Consider the following 20,608-nt stretch of genomic DNA (forward strand, 5'->3'; position numbering starts at 1 on the left):
CATGTATATGCATGAAACTATCTGGTGACTCATGCTCCAATGTATGGATGCTAAGCCTGATCAGGTCATTCAGTGGTGCCTCTCCTGAATTTCCATTGTAGATGTTGAATACATGGACTTCACATCCCCGATCGTGGTAGGTTTCAAAAATTGCAAGTGGGAGGAATTAGAAGTATGTTGTGCAGCAATCCAGTTATGTGGGGAGTTAACCCATATCAAAAGGCCACCACATGGCCTGCCTCTTGGGCCCTTGGTTGCGGGTATTGCAAATGTACAATACCCCTGAGATCAAAGGATTCTATGGCCCGTGTCTCCTGTAGGCACATACGGTCATATCCCTGCATAAACTTCTCAAACCAGGGTCTTCCAGATGCTTCCTACACCTGCAATTTTCTATGAAAGACTTTTTATATCCAGTGGGACAGGAATATCAGCTCGAATACCAAGGAGTTTAAGTCAATCGATTGTATCTAAATCAGAGACTACATGTGACTGGTGAACTTGCATGGCCCCCTGCACCTGGGCTCTATCAACTAGCCCACTATTAGGATGAACAGATCTCAATGAGATTTTAGAGCCCTTCAGTGGATACATACGAGACTGGACAGAAAGAAATCCATCAACCAGAAATCTATTCCTCAATGTTAGTTGGATTTAGCCAGTATTCCCTGAGGGCATCTGTGCTCTAGTACATTGATATATGTCCTCTATGATTATGGAGGTACATCCTCTGTTGTGTCTGATCCAATGGATAGCTTTGTGCCTGATCCATTGGATATCTTTGTTCTGATCCAATGAATAGCTTTGTTAAGAAGTGAATCTTTGTTTTCATATTGGCCCATTGATAATCTAGATACATCATACATAAAAACACTATGTTTCTTGCTCGGTCCCTACTCATGTTCCTGCACAGTGAATGCCCAGTAGCTGGTTCACTTCCCCCAGTTCTCCTGGTGGTGATGATGCTTTGTGTTTGTTCAAGAGTCCACCTAGGTGGTCTTGTTTGGACAAACTTATCAATGACTGCCAAGATGGATGGGTCAGTTTTAACAGTTCAAACCATTTTATGAACTTGCTTGGATAGTTTGGGCTGCTAGGTCAAGCCGGCATAAGAGTCACAAACCCAGGAAGCATTAGCTACAAATAATGTTGTATTTTGAGGATGTGTAGGTTGACGTACGACTGGGTCAGTATTGACCAGCCGGGATGAAAAACTGATGTAGTGAAGGGGAAACCCCCCTACCATTAAGGTCAGGCATAACATTCGTTTCAGCTCTATGGGGGTCAGGAATCAGAAACAGATAAAGTGCAGGTAATGTTGTTAATTTTGAAGCAAATGAGAAGGTACTAATCAATGTGTCCAGCTTTTGCCCCAATGAGTTAACCAACCCCCTTAAAGCCTGAACTTAAAGCCTGGACAGTGTCATATAGGGAGCCCCCTTACAACTGTTACACTCCATGATATTTTAAGGGGAGCTGACGCCCCTTATCTTTGTAGCAGGCGTCTCTAGTAGCCCTGGCACTTGGGTTGTGGGTGAAATGTTGGTGACGGGATTAAGTGGGGCATCATTCACCACAGCTCCTTTGTCACCCAAAAGACAGAAACGATTGGAGACATTTATATCAGCAGCAACAATGACAGGAGCAGTGAGGGCATGGGGTGTTTCATCACTCAAGTTAATTAGAGGTTCCAAGGAGGTGCCCCTATGAAGATGGGCCCTGGAGCTGGTAGCCCCAGGGACATCCTGCATTTTGAGAGCACTCATTGAATCCCTATTTTTGGGGCATGTGAACTTTACATAATGCCCGTCCCTTAGGCACATGAGACCCAGCTATTAATGCCGGGATCTGAAAATTCCCCCTTCCCACTTGGCCAATTGCTTTCCCCCCTTCAAAGGCATCCCAGCCCCCGGTGTCTAGTTGGAATACATAGATTCCTGGTATGAGGGTCAGTGACATTTTCCCCAGGGTTTATTGCATCTAAAGACTCAAAATATGTTGCACTTCCCTTACCAACCTTTCGCATTTTGTTCATGTTCATATGTTTGGGCCCCCCTTCAGTACCAAAAAGACGACCCTTAACCTTGGAAGTAGAACCATTTACCTCTTTTGCTGGTTCAAAAAACGTATAATGTTTTTTCGTACCCTCCCTCAGAGAAACCAGAGAGATAGCCTTCCTTTTAGTCATACTAAAGGGGCAGCTAACCAATCAAATAAAAACAAGAATATTAAGACATTTGGACCTCAGGACCAAATTCGAAAGATAAACTAGACTACCCGGCTATTAAAAGAGACCACGCACCAACAATAAAATATTAATTGGATAAATGATAAAAACTAAATAAAACCTTTGGCAACAGAAATAAAAAGTATTAGGTTGCCAGTAGTATTCAATCTACCAGGCAAAAAATGCTGAAGATGGTCAAACTCTCCCCGTTAATATCAGTAAAAGAGTTTGCCAATAGTAGGCAGTGGAGAGCAAAGTAAGTCGAATGGCAGCAAAATAGGTATCTACAGCTGTCATTCGATTGTCAAATCAATTATCAAACAGTTGGATACGTTGAGCGGAAAGCAAAGAAGGCACAGGGTACATGCAGCCGCTGGGAAGACTGCCACAGACCGCCTCCATCTCCCTCTCCCCATTCATAATGCACATCAGACTTTTCTCTCCACAGGTCTGCGATAGAAGGAAAGAGCCTCATTCCGAGTATGGCGGTAGGGGGTTAACAGCACCGGTAAGGATGCCAGTGCCGTTAACCCCCTACCGCCACATTCCGAGGTCCCTTAGCGGGTCCCACCAGGAACGGCTGGTCTAACCAGCCGTTCTTAGCGGGACCCGTTAAGGGACCTTGGAGCTAATAACGGGCCCGCAATTTTGGCCGTTATTAGCTCCTTTCCCATTCCCATTGAGCCCTATGGGGGCTCAAATGGGAATGGGGAATGGTTTTCTGAATGGGGACTTACCGGGTCCTCCAAGGTTGGAATGACCCGGTAAGTCCCCATTCAGAGACACCGGAACCAGACCCGGGTTTGGAGGCAGCCATGGTGCTAACAGCACCATGGCTGCCTCCAAACTCGTAATGACCCCCAAAGTCTCGCACTCTGCTACCAAACAAAAACCTCCTCAGCAATCAAAAGTAGGCTGGGCCCCGTAAACCTGACTTTTGGAGTTAGAAAAACCGCCTCTGGCATTATTGCAATGACAAGGGGTGGAATACCTTAGGGAACAATTCTACCACTATATCCTGGTTCGGTCACTTCACTCTGCGAGGCCAACCTTCTGGTCATTCCCAAAATGTGTCTTTCGTGTGTGGGACGCCATGCCTTCTCATTTGCAGCTGCCAAATTGTGGAATGAACTGCCGGTGACGCTGAGAGTAATGGAAAATCATCTCTTCTTCCGGAGGGCTCTGTTTTTTTAACCTCCTGCTCTGAGCAGTGATCTCGTAATCCTCGCGCCAAGATGCCCTTTGGGGTGAACGTGCATGTTACAAATGTCACTAACATGACATAACATTATTACTGTATGCTCCCCCCAGCGTGTGCCTAATGGGAACGTCCCCTGTATTGGAGAGGACAGTCCAAAACGGACAAAGTGAATCACTCTATCCTCGCAGCCAGTACTGAACGCACAAAAGCCACTACCTTAACAGTCGGGGAATCGGGAAGCACCAAATAGAAGTGGCAAGCTGGCGTGTGGAGGTCATGGGGCGTAGGGCACAGGGAGCAAACGTTGCCCCAATCAATAACAGACAGTACCAGCAAAGTGATCACACATACAAATTAATTACTCTCAAGGAAGGTAAAATACAGCTTGAGCACCACACACCTTGAGCAGGTCTCTTCACATGCCTTGGCTCTCAACAGCTGTTTCTCCCTTTTCCATTAGGGATTCGCCAACAAGGGCTTTCAAACTCTGATTTAAAGACCTGGGTGCGTGGCCAGGCTCCAGCACTGGCGTCCTCCCTCTGAAGTGTGGATGCAGAATGAATGCAGCTCTCAACAGCTGTTTCCCCCTTTGCACTTACAAAGCTCTCCATATGTAAGGCTTCCCAGAAGATCAGTGATTAGTCTCAGCACGCACCCAGCCTGGCAACAGCCCGCTCCCGCTCTTATCCATTGCTGATTTTAAGATCAGAGCCCTTAATAGAAGAGCTTGCCACGCCTTCTCATACCTCCCCAACAATACCAAATAATTTGTAAGCAGCTCCGGCAGTCAGTTGATGGTTTACGGCAATGAATGATAAAGTTAAGCCTTGAATGTATATCAGACGCACCAAACAGTGCCAAGCAGCAAGTAGGGCTTATCCTGCCGGGCTTCACCGCAAGGAAGTGCAAGAAGCCCTTTCAAAGGTCCTTTGATGGCAGTTGCCTCCTCCATGGGGCAGGGTTCATCAGGTACAGCACCAATCAGCAGAAGGGCTTTTCCTGCAGGGCTTCCCCACAAGGAAATGAAGAAGACCTTTTAAACACCCTGTGATGGCGATTGCCTCCTCCAGGGGGCGGGCCTCATCAGGTACAGCACCAAACAGCAGAAGGGCTTTTCCTGCAGGGCTTCCCCACAAGGAAATGAAGAAGACCTTTTAAACACCCTGTGATGGCGATTGCCTCCTCCAGGGGGCGGGCCTCATCAGGTACAGCACCAAACAGCAGAAGGGATTTTGCTGCAGGGCTTCCCCACAAGGAAATGAAGAAGACCTTTTAAACACCCTGTGATGGCGATTGCCTCCTCCAGGGGGCGGGCCTCATCAGGTACAGCACCAAACAGCAGAAGGGATTTTGCTGCAGGGCTTCCCCACAAGGAAATGAAGAAGACCTTTTAAACACCCTGTGATGGCGATTGCCTCCTCCAGGGGGCGGGCCTCATCAGGTACAGCACCAAACAGCAGAAGGGATTTTGCTGCAGGGCTTCCCCACAAGGAAATGAAGAAGACCTTTTAAACACCCTGTGATGGCGATTGCCTCCTCAAGGGGGCGGGCCTCATCAGGTACAGCACCAAACAGCAGAAGGGATTTTGCTGCAGGGCTTGATTTATACAATCCCCAGAGGTGCTACATAAAAAGATAGCTGTATTGGTGAACGGGACTTCGCCTCTCAGAGTTGGATTCCAGGGACGTGTAAAGATGTCCTGGGACTTGAGAGAGGAGAGTCAGTACTTGACCCTTGTTCCCCTAATGTCAATCAGCTGCGCACCACAGACTTGCTGATGTGCCTGTGAGATATGCAGATAATTGTGAACACTGTAAAAGAACTGCAATGGGCTTGGTTTTGAGAGAGTTGGGCAGGGAAGCCACATAGGGTTAGCATAGCTGGGAAAAAATATAACCAAACAACATCTGCAGGCTTTGTGTCTTTCCTCAAATGCCATCTCCCCTACATCTTCTATTTGCATGTCAATAGAAAACCTAATATTTGTATGTGTATTTTGTTTATTTATATAGCGCGCCAGGCCCAAATGCATCTGGGCGCATAACTTGGGATACAGAGTTACAATCACATAAAATAAGAAATACAATAAGAAATAAGTGGCTCTACCAGCTTAGTGTCAACATGCGGGTAGGACTACAGTATGAAATGGGTATATACAATATAATAGGCAAAAAAGCATGTACAGTCAAGGATATACAAGCAGTAAAGCTAAACAATACAGTCATGAAAACAAGAGAATATAAGAGGCCCACAGGAGGATAAGTTATCTACTTATAAGAGATATTTACAAAGAATAAGTGACAGAGTGGCAGTATCCGTAATAAAATAGTCCTATCTCATATGTTTTGTGCTGAGAGCCACAATTTAGTTTTGCTCTTAAAAGATTGGAAGGACGGCTAAACTCTGATAGCATTGGGAAGGGAATTCCAAAGCTTGGAGGCCAAAACAGGGAAGCTCGCACCGGCAGCTTTTTGTCGTTTGAAATAGTAATAGCCACAAATAGTAAAATAATTATGCATTTTTAGCCCCTGAAAGCCACACTTCTCTATGGCTCTCTGGATTGCCTGCACTGCACTCATTGCTCATGGTCACTGGTCACATGTATAATGAACTGAATTTTCTATAGAAAAATTGAAAAAAGATTAAAAATAAACAATAGTTCATTCATTGTGATGTATAAAATTGACTAGTCCACCAATATAACTGTCCCAATTTCACACGGTTCCAAATATATCATTAAAAAACTCTTAACATGGCGAGAGAGTGGTCAAGCAAGCAACCAAAACCATGTCATATTAGTCTCTCCACCACAGAATGGGATAAGCAGTTGACTTAGCATTTGTGTGTTGCACCCTTTACTGTTTGACAGCTTTGTGTGAAACCTGATATTTGAGTTGAGCAACATCAAAACAATCAAACCCACCTTCAGAGAAATCTTAAATTTAATGGGATGGGAAAACACACTGTGATTGCCGTTGTAAAGTTCATGCATGAAATGACAGAATGACATTTGCCCCATTGTGTGATGCGAGGAGTCACTGTCCTTGGATTACGCGGGTGGGAGGGGGTGTGGGGGTGCTCGATATCTGCTGACAAATGTCAGACGTAACCTAAACTGCAATGTAACACGGATGCGCAGAGTGAAATAATGGGACACATGTAATTAGTTCCTTTCAGAGAGAATGTCACTGCCTGCATACTCCAAATGTCAGAAACCATGGAAAGTATATCAATTAAAATGGTCAACTTTGGAACCAGGCAGGATGGGTGAGTTCAGTTTTCATCCTCATTACGAGTCTGACGTTGTTTACAGCAGAACAATCACCTAACTCTTTACCGCAAGTTGTATTGGCAGTAAACCTGGCGCAATGCCTTCGGAATAGGATCCGTGATTCAGACCTGTAATCTTCAGTCGTAGACTGCACGTCATTGGGGATTTTAACCATTTACAGTATCTGGTAACTCTGCTTGGTTCTATGTCACTTCATCAACAGTGTTTTTTTTTTAAACTGTTTATTTAATTAAAATGTTACCCCGACAAAACCGTTTGGAAAATATATTTTTTTTAATGTTTGGGGTTCCCGCCCAAAACCCTATTGTTTTTTTAAACTTGTTAAGTACTTCAATCAGGCGATACATCCTCGTCTCAGCCTAGTATGTAGTGCACAGCTGAAACGCTTATTTTATTATATCTATAGGTTCAATATTTTGAGTGATATACCACTCATATCACACCCCTTCTCAAATACCCCAGGTCACAATGGACCAGGAATCAGGCTGGTTGGTAAAGGTAATATTTATTTAAAATTCAAATCAAACATATGCTTTTTAATAAGATGGGAAGGTATGTAATGCACTTAAATTCACTCTTTAGCAACACAAACATAAAACACCAGACAAAAGATGACTTTTGGCTTGTTTGGAAAGAAATCAGCAGATAATCAGGAAAAAGGAATGGAAATCAGAATTTGAATCCAACCAACACCCCCCCCCCAAACAAGAGAGAAAAACAGATTTGAAGTCTTACACTTTAAAATGACATTCAGAAATGGCTGTGTAAAGCAATGAATGTGTGCAAAAATTCTTAAATCAATACAAATCTCTATGGGAGCAACCTTCGAAAGATATTAACAATCATGAGCTATAGTTTGAGCAAAAGTAAACACTTTGAATCTGAATGAAAGGTTGAAAATAATTTAAAATAAAAATCACATGTGTAAAACTTTGCAAAATTGTGGATTCCCGCCTAAAATTAACCAAATGGTTTTTAAGAAAAACGGGTGAAATCTGGAGTGAGGTTTTTGGGTTAGGATGTAGCTATAGGTCTTATGGCATAATCCAGAGTTGAAATGAAGTCTCTCAAGTATTGAACTGAGGAAGATATGCAAGGTTGAATGAGAGGCGTTTTTAGAAAAATCGGGTAGTGAAAACAGAAAAGAAACTCAGTTTGGACAAGAAAATATTTACTATAGTGTTTACTCTTTGCTAGAGCATTCCGGCCAGAATACTAAGGAGGGACACAGTACGCTCTAAAGTTGATTCATGACTTCAACACCAGATCCCCAGCATCCGCTCTGGCGGAACCAGACGGATCACTCGAAGAAGGATTGATACACAAGATAAAAATGACTAAAGAAATGGCGCTTAGCAAGATACATCAAAGACAGGATTGTAATAAGGATTCTGACAATGTTACAAGTTATTAAGGTAAGGATTGGATAGTTTAGGGACTGGGATAGGACAAGGCAAGGCAGGGTATGCTATGGTTTTTAATGATTCCATTTAATACTTACAGTCCACTTTAATTTAGGATTTTGGACCGTCAAGGGTTCTGGTCATCACACGGATCAGGTCTAACCAAAGACAGCTGGGCAAATCGGGCAGGACAGGATCATCTATGCCATTCTGGTCACTGGACTGCACTGGACTGGCTATTCTGGTAACTGGAGATTGGGGATCAGTGGGATGGCGAATTTGCAGCAGGCATGCATCTAGCAGTAGCTAGCCAGACTGGATCAGGATGCTTCCCTTGAGTTTTGGGGATTTTTAGAATTTGAGGCCTAGCTGAAAAGGGGTTGAGTGATGCATGGGCCTTGGCTTTGCAATGAAATCTGGAATCAGGATCAAGCAGGAGGAAGAAATCAGGAACAAGACGCCACGCAGGAATTCAGGAAGAAAGTCAGGAATCAGTGCGTATGTGTTGGTTGTCAGGTTCCCTTATTTATCATGCCAAATGACATCACTAAATTATATGGCAGTGGCAGGCTTACTACTCACACCCATAATGCTAGGATTGGGTAAGAGCATAGTTTTGGCTTGCTCTTCGCTGATTGGATCACAGAAAATGATTTCATGTTTATGGGATGATTTTTAAATGACTAGAAACCTCCCCTAGCCACTGGAACCAAAATCTAACTTTCCCACAAATACATATTTATACAGTTATAACCTCTGAGAAAATCAGATACGCAGTTTACAGATTGTGTGGGTGACATTTCAATTCAAACCCCAAGTCCGTGGGGCCTAGTTTAGCCTTTCTGCTTGCCAATTTTAACCATGAAAGATTTGGCCTAAAATTTCCCAACTTTGTACACAAATGTGCATTTACCCCTGGAATGTGTGTACAAAATGCTATGTGCACAACATCAATACTTTCCCCACAATCAGTCATTCTTAACAACTTCTGTTCCTTCTGCAGTAATGAGTTCTACCAAGTTTCCACAGAAAGAGCATACAATTAGATTTAAAACTACAAACGTTTCATATTTTTCCTCATTCTTGCTGCAAAGTTAAATGTCTTTACATTTCAGTTACAAAATAGGCTTTTTAAAACCAAAAGGAAGTCTATTGTTACTTCATCAGTTTTTTTCTTTTCCCCAACTGCAAGCAAATGTCAATTCCTTTGAAGCAGGATGAGGGGCCTCTCTCTCTTGATTGACATTTACTGCCCCTCACACTTGACAGGTGAGAGTCTTAGCCGGCTATTGTCTCAGCCTGGAGCAAAGACGAATGTCTGATGACGACTTGGGAAGTCCCTTTGTCCTGGGTATTCAAACCCTCCAAGGTAGCAATTAACCTTTCCTGTGCCAGAAGTTTATGAAGTGTCACCCTTCCTCTGGCCTAGCAACTGGCAGAGCATGTTTTTTTTAAATATATAGTTTGCGAACTCAACCTGGGTTTTAGCTTTCATTTTCTACTTTTAAATCTTGATTTTAAACCTATAGAATAAAGGAGTTTATAAGTGCATTTTTACCAGCAACAAATCCTTTTACATTTCTAAGTAATCAAGCCTTTACACAACAATGTATTTTAAAATAGGAGATTGTCCCTCTCCAGTCAGGAAAAAAGCACATGTTACTATTTCTTTAAATCCTGTTTTCACCTCTAGCAAATATACACTTTCTGCAGCTATAGTTCTTTTCTTGAGTGCTGTAGTTGTTTGCAGCATGGATACAGTTACAGGCATCTATTCAGAGTCTTTCTCTGGACAACTGATTCTTGATACTGTTGCAAAGAAAATAGATGCATTTCCCATGTAAAATTAAAACAAAGCCCATGGTTGATTCTTCAAAGATACATTTGACAGGAGCTGTCATTCAAATGAGGCCCAGTTAGTCTGAGACACAATGAATGATCCTGGGCATTGCAGGGCCTTTTTAATCAGAATGGTTCATGAGAAATTGATGAACTTAGCGCCAAGCAGCACTTATAAGGTTGGGAAAGTGTCATTTTAAAGAGGCATTCTGGGTTTTCAGCAAAATAATGCTGCCTCTTTCACTTCACTCCATGTTAACTGTTGTAGAGCACACTGGCACATTCCTGCAGTGAGTACTCTGCCCCCCCACCTGAGATGTGTGTGGCAGGGGGTGCAGCAATTTTCTGGTTGTTACAAAAAACACAGTTTAGAGATTTGGTGCACACAGGAGTCAGCGCAGCCATTTTGTGCTGTTTCTGCACCAATGCAGCAAAGTGAACTAGCATAGCACAGCTGAGTGGGTCAAAATATCCCACAAACTATTCCCAACCCGCAACCCTTTACATACCATTCCCCCCAACCTCTATATTTTTCAATGGGTTTTATCGGCAACATATTTTCATAAAAAACCTGTTGAAAAAATTGCTGTCAATAAAAGGATGTTGAACCCTCTGCTTACAGTAAATCTTCCATTTGTTGGTGGTAATGTGGGTTTCTCTTCAACATTACCACTAAACTTGAAATTTGGTCGTGCAGTAAATGTGTGAGAAAGCAGGGAAAGCATATCCTTTCGTTGTTAGAGGCACATTCTCTTTCTCCAAGTGTACAACATTTTCACTATAGCATATGCAACTTGAAATGCATAAAATTGTTTCTAAGTAGTCTGTAATTTCTAAATCTCAAACTTTTGCACAAGTATTAAGACATAGTTTGTTACGCATTCATATGCATTGGTCTTAAGCATGCTCTGGCCGTAAAGACATTGTTCATCCCCAAATGATAGTATGACACGATGCAGCAGCAAATGTAGATACAGGTTCAAAGTATTAATCAGTGAGCTCTTGCACTAAGCGCCTGCAGTTTGCTTCACCCATGAAATAGTCTACCATTTTGAGTCTTGCTGCAAATAAAACATTTAAACAGAATCACCACAGGTGTTCTTGAAAAAAAAAATGAGCAGAAAGAAACATTGCAACCAAAAATACAATTGGTGTGGAATTTTCACCACTGTCTAAAAAAAAAAAACAGCATGGAGGTAAGGAATAAACAGGTTAGCGTAACGTGGGACCGACGGTATGAGGGGAAACACCACATAAAGGGAAAAGAGGAGTGAGAGACCGAATTTAGGGTACAAAAAAAATAATCGGAATTTGATGGTGCCTCACAGGATCGGAAAGTAACACAAATGCAAAAGCAAATCAAGCAAAAACTAATCTTGTTTGAATATAACCTTTAACCAAACAAACTGAAGATAATCTAAATACTGCTCTGTAATGAGAAATAGAAGATAAAATACACAATTACACACAATTGCTGATTACTGCAAAGACTGTGCACATTAAGTGCAGACTTACTGTCCATTTGGGCAGACGTAAAAGAGTGTAAATAAGTTTGCACTGTATATGAACTCTCTCAAGGGTAATTACGCAAAGGTTCTATAACTCCACCCTAAGAGTGAATTTGTGGAATATCTTAAACCAATACTTTTGGCTGGGACTTTTTAAGTTACCTTCTAAGTGGAAGTTTAGTTACATTTACTGGCAGATAAATCTCCATTGATATTGATTTTAGACTTACACTGATACATCCTATTACAAAGAGCATTTACGGATATTAAAATGCTGGCAAGGTTCTAGTGGAGCGGATTAAGCAGATCCAAAGAAGAATATTTTACCATGTTTTTTTTTGCCTTTTAATTTGACAATTTATGTCTCAAGCATCTCTGAGAGATTGGAACAGGGCTCAGCTAGCTCTTATGTCGGACAATGGGAAAAGGAAAACTACGGGGGACCTATTAGAGAACATTTACAATGGACTAAGTGCATTTTTGCACACAATTAGCACTAGGAAATACATTGTTCTAGTGCAAGTAGAATGGGTGCCAACTTTTGACTGGTGTAAATATCCATTGGATTACATTTGTGCTTTATGGGATTGGTTCCCTAATGCTAATTCCATACACATGTGCACTTGTACCGCTGAAGAGGTCCTTCCAGATGACCAATATGCAGACAGAAGGTTATGTTGTGAAATTGAATTCTGGGCTTTCTCATTGAACATGATATGATATGATATGGCATTTATAATGCACCTATACACAAGTGTTTCAAGGCGTGACGAGGCAAGGGAGGGGGAACAGAGGGAAGACAGACAACGATCCTACTAGGCCAGGTGACATTCAGATCACGCAAGTGCATAGGAAGGGGGAAGGGGAAAGTGCAAGGGGAAAGTGCAGTACAAGGGATAATAGAATAAATAACAATAAGTAAAGTACGGCCAGCAGCTGAAAAGTGCAAGGGTAAAGGGTAAGTGCAGGCATAAAGTGTCAAGTGCTGGTAAAGGGACTGTAGAGATACAGAAAACAGTCCCTGAGTGCAGGGTTGCAAGGAAGGCAGTGCAGGTGTGAAACTGGCGGGGGAGGGGACCTAGGCCCGAGATCAGAGGGTGGCCAGGTAGCCAGTGCAGTGTCAGTTTCAGCGAGGAAATCAGCATGGAAGAGGAGGAGGGAAAGCAGAAGCAGGGAGAAAGGTTTTGAGGTGCTTCCGGAACCGGAGATGATTCTCCTCAAGTTTCAGGGGGGCAGGAAGGTTGTTCCAGAGGGAGGCACCAGCTGAAGAAAGAAATCAACCACCAATTCATTGCTTGGAGATGTGACTGACCCGACCCTGAGGAATTTGGAGGTGGAGGATCGAAGAGCTCGAGACGGACGATATTTAGGAAGAGAGAGTTGAAAGTATTGAGGACCCAGCCCCAGAAGACCTTGTGGACAATGCAGATTGGTTTGAACTTAATCCTTGCAGCCACTGTGAGCCAGTGCAGAGATTTCAGTCCTGGAGAGATACGAACCCTGGACTTGAGGCCAAGGACAAGTCTTGCAGTCCTGTTCTGGATGAGTTGCAGAGGGCGGAAGGTGGAAGCAGGCAGATTTAGAAGAAGGATTTTGCAATAGCCCAGCCTAGAGAGAACTAGAGCTCTGGAGACAGTGAACATCTGGGGGAAGGAGAGGAAAGGAAGATTACCTCTGAGGAGGTGCAGCTGGTAGTGTGACTTCTTAGAGACGTTGGAGATGTGAGGAGAGAAGGAGTATGTAGAGTTGAAGATGACCCCGAGGTTTTTTGCCTTACAGGTGGGAGGAGGAAGAGGGCCAAGAGAGGCCGACCAGAGAGTTACCAGAATGGAAGGTGTTGGTGTGCCGATGAGGAGAATCTCAGTCTGACTGGCATTAAGGCAGAGATCATTGGCAGCACACCACTCCTGGATGGTGGACAGACAGTCTGAAATGATAGAGGGAGAGGAGGTGGCTGAGGGTAGCCTGAAAATGAGCTAAGTGTCATCCGCATAGCACTGGAAGTCGGGGCAGAGCACGGCAATGAGGTAGGCAAGAAGTGCCAGGTATTGGTTGAAAAGCCAGAGAGAGAAGTTAGACAGAGGGACACCACAGGTAGAGATAGAGATAGAGGAGAGGAAGGACCCAAGTTGAACCTTGGAGGGTCGATCAGAGAGAAAAGAAGCCAGCTACACCAGGGCTTGACTGGGGATCTCCAGGTTATCACGGAGCTTGCTCATCCAGCCAATTTATTGAAGGATCACTACTGCTTGCTGCATCTGCCCCCCTGCATGGCAATGAGATATTAAAGGTCTGTGGGATGGCTGTTCCAAATGTATACTGGTGGCATCCTCTAATGTGCATAAACCTTGAAAGAATGTGTAATTCACTCAATTGTGATGGCACATGTCTGGCATTCCCTCTAGACAGAAATCTCGTAATAAATGCTGATGTAAGTTGTTTTGGTATAGAAAGCGCTGCAAATTACCTTGAATCTACTGAGTGTTCTGCTCTCTTCTCATTGCATACATGTTAAAATTGAATGTGTTGGCTCAACTTGCACCCACCTTCTTCTGATGTAGGTGGAGATTGACTTTTCAAACAATGGCAACGGAACAATCTATTGCAATGGTTGATCCACAGAACATTTTAAGTTATGTGAAGTGACTGTGAGAGATAGTACAGTTATAGATATTGTTAACTTGTCACCTGTTTCGAAGATAGTTATGGTTATGATACACTGTTGAGATGGGTAGTACTATCATTACTATAATGAGCTTTGATATGTTTGCCAGGGTCACTAAAGCCTCCTGTCAGCATTTTGCGGTCTTCCTCATACCCCACCTGGTGTGGTTGAGCTCCTCCCTGGTGGTCAAGGTGTCCTAACAGAATGGAAAAAGGGGAGGGTGGCAGATACCGTCTGATGCAAAAATAAAGGTAGGTTTACAAGAAACGAAAATGTGTTTGTTGTGAATGAAATGTGTATCTATGTGAGAGCTTGAATTAGTGTTTATGGGTGTGAGTGTGTGTGTGGTACACTAGGTACTCAATGTAAATCAAGGATATATATATTTTTTTAAACTAAAATCATATTTTAAAACCACATATGAACACTTTTAAAGACAGGGCTCGTAATGTGAAAATGCTGCTAGATGACATACTTAAATCATGTACATCTTTAAACCACATAAATACATATAAATTCCCACATAGCGCAAGGGAGACCCATCAACTCGACAAAGTGCTTTGTGCTAATATATCGTTAGACACAATGGTTAAATAACTTTTCTTTTAACAATTAATTAATACTCGGAATGATATCAGTGTTTCCTTTTCTGTCATCGATATACCTCTGAATAGAAGCATATCAATGACCTGTATTTTCCTGCTTAGAACTGATGGCTAACGCTAGCTGTATGTTTATGAAATTATATTTAAAGAATTCCCTTCATATTGGGTCTCAGAACTTACAATGGTTTATAAGGTTCCATGTAATAATGTTGCCACAAAAATCTCGCCATGCAAAAATATCGGCGAAAAATTGCCGTTTTTTGTGGCGACATTATTGCATGGAACATGCAGGGGACACCCCCGCAACCCCCAAACTTTTTATTTTCTTTTTAATTTTTTTTTTTTTGCCTCTGTCCCCATATATATGGTCACCCATATAATATTGCCGCGACCTTTACCCGGTGATATTATTTACGGCGATCATATATATGGGGATAATATTACCTGATACCATTTATAAATGATGGGTTATGTGTGTCTCCCCTGTTTATTGTATGAAGGACTTCATTAATCTTGTAGATCATAGTGTTGTTGCTTTTTTTTTTTAAATGAAAGCAGGCAGATTTTGATAGAGATGAGGAGGCCAAGAGAAAACACACATCTTCCGACATATGAAGCAACCACCAGCATAGACTACAAGATTCAACAGCGACAGATAATAGATATTTCTGTGGTTAGGTGTTTATTGTTGGGATTGTTCAATATGTTATGTATAAATACAATACAGCATAGATTTCTATTTACTATTGATCTTGGACCAAGAAATGTTAAGGATAATAAACTGTACAGTAGCTATGTCTACATCAATAGTTATTAAAATAAAATACACTTTAAATAAAAGGTCATGAATATTTCATGATGAAGTGACTTACCAACTTACAAGTCACAAAGAAATCTACTTGAACATCAAGAATATACAAAGGATGTATTTGGCAAATCACTAATAGCAATGCATTTTTAAATGTACCATTTTGAGGATTTGTGGACATTACATTGTATAAGGCAGCGGTTTTCAAACTGTGGGGCACAACACCCCAGGAGGGCCACGGCCTCATGTCCAGTGGGGCGTGCACTCACAGTCTAAAATAAATATTTTTAGTATTTATTTTTTAGTCTAGAATCTAGAGTCTACATTTCAGACTCAAAAAAATATGTTTTTTTTTTTTAAAATCCTGGTTTCAGGGGTGTAAAATGGGAAAGAATGTTATGGGGCATGTAGATGCGGTCAACATTACCTTGAGTCCTTTGGTTTTACCTGGTATAAGAAAAGCTAAATATGTGTTTCTCAGTGGATATTTTCATATCTCATCTTCAGCGTGAGCCCTATGTTTTGGATTGAAACCACAACACAGTGATGGCAATGTGTGTGTGTGTTTGTGTGGTCATGCCACCAATATGAGCATTAACTTCGGTTGGGATGATAATTCTACGCAAATAGGTTCTATATAGAGCACTCTGGGTGGGTAGTGCTTGGTTGTATTGATAAAATCGGGTGCAATCTTTCAAAATGTTATTTGGAGGGGGTTTCAATGGTGGCTTTCATTGTGATCTACACCGTGAACATGCTCAGCAATCTACACACAATTGGTAGGCGTGTTGTAATCATTGCATGCATGTGGTGGCAGGCCTAACAGAAAGGTAATGCTTGCACATAAGCAAAGGTCCTTCAATTAGTTACTGCCGAGTATGACAGTGGTTCAGAATGGCCAGAACGTGTATGCATGCCAATTGGGGTATCAGTTGGTCTATTCCCCAGTACCATTATGCCCCATTCAGAATGAACCTGTGAGAGAACAATGCAGAAAGACTCTTGAAATGTATTTACTGTGCATTCATTGTGATTGAGAAAGATTTTTTCATAAAATCAAAATGCACATTGGTTTCAGAACAGATGAATATGGAGGTTGTTTCTGAAAGGAAGGTTGATGTATTCACTAGTGATACTTATAGGGGGAATTGCACATGGACTCAGAACTTGGAATTTAAAGTACATTTTATATGTTGAGCTGCAACACCTTTGGGGAATCTGGGCTAGGGTTTTGTCAGGTGAGCTCAGCGAGCATGCAGGGTTGTGTGTCGTATTTCGTTACAGATGTGCTTTGGGGATTTTGATTGGATCAATTTGCAGGAGTGGCAGGGTGACTTGACAATGACTCTGATATTGATGGAAAGACAATGGGCCTCATTACGTGTCTGGCGGTAGCCATGTCAGTAAAACCGGCAGGCTGCCGCCGGACCCATAGGGATAAACCGGCTCCTGACTTGCCGGAATCACCAGGGCATTACAGCCTGGGTGATCCGGTAATTCCAGAGCCGGCATTCCGTTACTCCCCATTCCCATGGAGTCGCATAAGACTCCATGGGAATGGGGACTGTGAAAACACTGGCACCGTAATTAACGGTGCCAGTGTTTCCATTTCCATCTGTAGGTGGGTGGCGTTGCTCCCACCAGGTCACACATGGCGGGTGTAGCGCCACCCACCTGCAGAACTCGTAGTTTACCGCCACCGTTGTTTCCGGACCGGCAAACTCTGAATGAGGCCCAGTGGAATAATTTTGGCTTCAGGGAGAGATGGACTTTCTGGACCTTTTTCCATTTACCAATCTGTAGGTGGGTTTCTGGTACACATTGGAAGGATAGCTGATGTTTTGTCAAGACAATTTAAGAAGAGTTTCCAAAGTCGGAAGGTCAATGGCACAGAAAATGTCATGAACATTAATACAGATTGAGAATTTTCTTCATGAAAAAAACCTGTGCACTTGGGACGTCATCTAAAGTGCTGGAAAATATGTGAAGGAAGTCCTCAGGTATGCTACTGAGACGTATTAGGAATGATAGAAAATATGTAAAGTTTTTTCGACCGTACAAAGAAATAAAAAATCGTTAGCACATAACAAATGTGTAAACATTTACCAGTACATGACTACAGTGAGGGAATGGGAGATCTGAATGAAAATAGCACAAAGACTGACAATTGAAAGGTGGAGATATTATTAAGACAGTAATGCAGTCAACCTGACCCCAGAAGGTTGGCCAATGGCTCTGCAAGTGAGACTATTCATCAAAAGAGGGTGCAATTAATAGAAGTGCCCAAAAAAAGACAATTCTAGCATGATGAATAAAAGATCTGACATCAGCACAGATTCTAAATTGCAATGATATGTAATGTAGATCTCACTGTGGCAAAGAGATCCTTAGTGGATCAGGAAGGCGGAACACATTTCAGAGTTGGCTGTGCTGACCAGACTATTAAGGACGTTTTGGATCTGGGGATGGCACCTAGGTTTTTGAACTGCAGGGGTCGATTCACAGAGATAGATTTAAAGACCATATTTTGATGTTGAGAGTTTGGCAGTGTGTCTGGCTGGGAGACATATTTCAATGTTAAATCCACTAAACGATTTACATCCTAGATGTAATGTAAAACAGGCAGATGATAACAGCTAATATTACATTTGCTTGATATATATTTTTTATACGTGTGACGCTCAGTCCCAACAGTGTACTTGTGTTAGAGGTAGTCAAGGTTGCCTATGAACTGAAGAAAGTGTATGAGGTGAATAGTCACAGTACTTGTACTGCATCCTCTGATAAAGCATAGGTGACCTCTGATCTTCAGGAGAGTCTGAGGAACATTACCAATATGTATAATAGAGACGCTCATAGCATTGGTAGATCGTCCTTTGAATTCACCAAACAATGCATAAAGACAAAGAAACAGGGACCAAAGATTTCTATGATTAAAGGAGAATGAGACATGGTAAATTGTTCCTAACCTGAAATAAAAAATATAGCCATAGAAAAAAAAAACACATTCACAAACAAAACGTACTGATCGAAAATAAAATGGCACTGGAAGCGTATTTTAAAAGTGATCAATTTGTACGCCGAGTAGATAGCATCATGGCTCAATTTTCTTTAAGAAAACCGCTACTCTCAAACAATATTTCAAAATGATCTTGTGTTAGATGGGAGCAACTAGCACTCACAAAGTGTATTTTGCCAGTGAATAGTTTGCCCCAAAATGAACATGGCTCTATAAACATATTTCAGAAGGCAGCAACTTGTTACTGATGCGTATGTATCTATATTTATTTGTACACTGTGGACCCGATTCATGAAAGTATTTGCGCTGAAAATAGGGTACTTGCACGCCAAACTGCGTGCAACATCCTGTTAGTCTATTCATGAAAATGAATGCACAGGACTTTTTTTGGACCTGCGTGGAATTTGTGCAGGCTCAGCATGTTTCTGCAAGGCATCGAGCGCCTTGCGCAAGATACCACACAGAGCGTGGGCGTGGCTTCTCCAGACAGCTGGGAAGGGGCGGAACATAGAAAATGGGGAAGAACATTTGAAAAAGTGAGCATTCCGATGGCCGGCAGCAGGTATAGTATATGTTAATTTATAAGTATATGGTTACTTTAAGCAGTAAATTCCATGAATGTGCAGGGCATGGATTTTTTATTCTGCGCGCCGGCTCGCGCAGTCTTGTTGTCGGTGCGTGGCAATTGCAGAAGAAATTAGCATTTTTCCATGAATCAGGCACTGTGTAACTTCATGTTATCGTTGTTTATACTGTTCAGTAGTTGGTACACAGAAATAGTGACGTGTGGCCTTTAATTATACCTTCTAGAGAAAATGTCTCAGTGCACCACCATTTGGTGCACTGACACATTTTAAAACGGCACAACACTGAATAATGTATTACTCTATTAAAGTGTGCAGTCATTGACATTGCTGTCCTCTTCTATAATGCCCAGTCCTTTTAAAGCAAACAGTACAGTGTGCACCTGTGAAGTGCATGGTCAGTGCCATTCACAATACTGCATACCATAGAATAGTCTTAAAAAATAAACAGATTGCAAACAAAATATGTATATTGTAGACCATGGCATGCAAAGTCACATAATAGAGCAGAACATTCTGGTAGGCATACTTGAGAAACATCTATGACAACACCCTTCTTTTTACACACATCCAAGAGAACTTTGACAAAGAAAACATATTAAAAGTGATTATCAAAAGAGGGACACGAGATTTTATCAAAGCTGATCTGCAATCAGTAGTCTGAGTATGCTAGTATTGAAATTCACAAAACTATCTCTTCTGCATAGGTTCATTGATCCAGTGGAAAATAAGCCTGTAAGTTGATTTTCCAAATAAACGGTAAAAGGCAAACATCTATAGACATGTTGCTTGACATGGAAAGAAAGATTTCCCTAAAAAATATGAGATGAAAGAAACTGCAATATCACGTTTGCGAAGACGTCGCAAAATAAAGTAAATCACATTTCGACAAGTAATGCTAGACTGCCTTTTATAGGACCTGAGAGTATCCACACAAAAAGGTGATTTGCGGCATTGCTCCCCTCAGCCAAGACACCCTGCAAGGGCAAGGGCAAGGGGCGCTGTGGAAGCTTGCACAAATGGAGCTACTTAAAAAGGGCCCCCGAGAAGAATGAAGCACACATTACCCCAGTCAAGCGGGCACAGGGAAAGGTGACATTTAACCAGCAGCAGAGCCAGGCAGCCTAGAACGCAATAAAACACAAAAGGCTGCACAATACTAAAGGACACACATAGAATATTGCGCATAGAAACATACCAGACTGTCGAGGAGGGCAATGCAGCCACAGCAAACCCCAAGGAAATGTCCAGAAGTTATATGATTCCAGAGGAGTCGTTCTCAAACCCTGTAAACACATCAACACATGTTTGTATTAATATTGATCTGTACAGTGTAGGGCTGTACAGCGATATCTCGGGCACATGCACACCCATACATTACCACAGTTCTGAAGAACAGGCAAACACATAGCTCAGACCAGCAGAAATGCTACGTGTGAAGTAGTTACTTACCTGT

General features: G+C 42.1%; 1 long non-coding RNA gene across 1 annotated transcript in view; it reads right to left on the reverse strand.

Moving 5' to 3' along the window:
* Positions 1 to 20,608, reverse strand: part of LOC138481128 (uncharacterized) — a 1,231,087-nt gene that overhangs the window by 432,083 nt on the left and 778,396 nt on the right. The window contains exon 3 of the long non-coding RNA XR_011274196.1: positions 20,351 to 20,438. This is a non-coding gene — a long non-coding RNA (uncharacterized lncRNA). The remainder of the gene's footprint in view (positions 1 to 20,350; positions 20,439 to 20,608) is intronic.

This window comes from Ambystoma mexicanum, chromosome 5p, assembly GCF_040938575.1.
Source record: "Ambystoma mexicanum isolate Mex_15411 chromosome 5p, UKY_AmexF1_1, whole genome shotgun sequence".
Lineage (NCBI taxonomy): Eukaryota > Metazoa > Chordata > Amphibia > Caudata > Ambystomatidae > Ambystoma > Ambystoma mexicanum.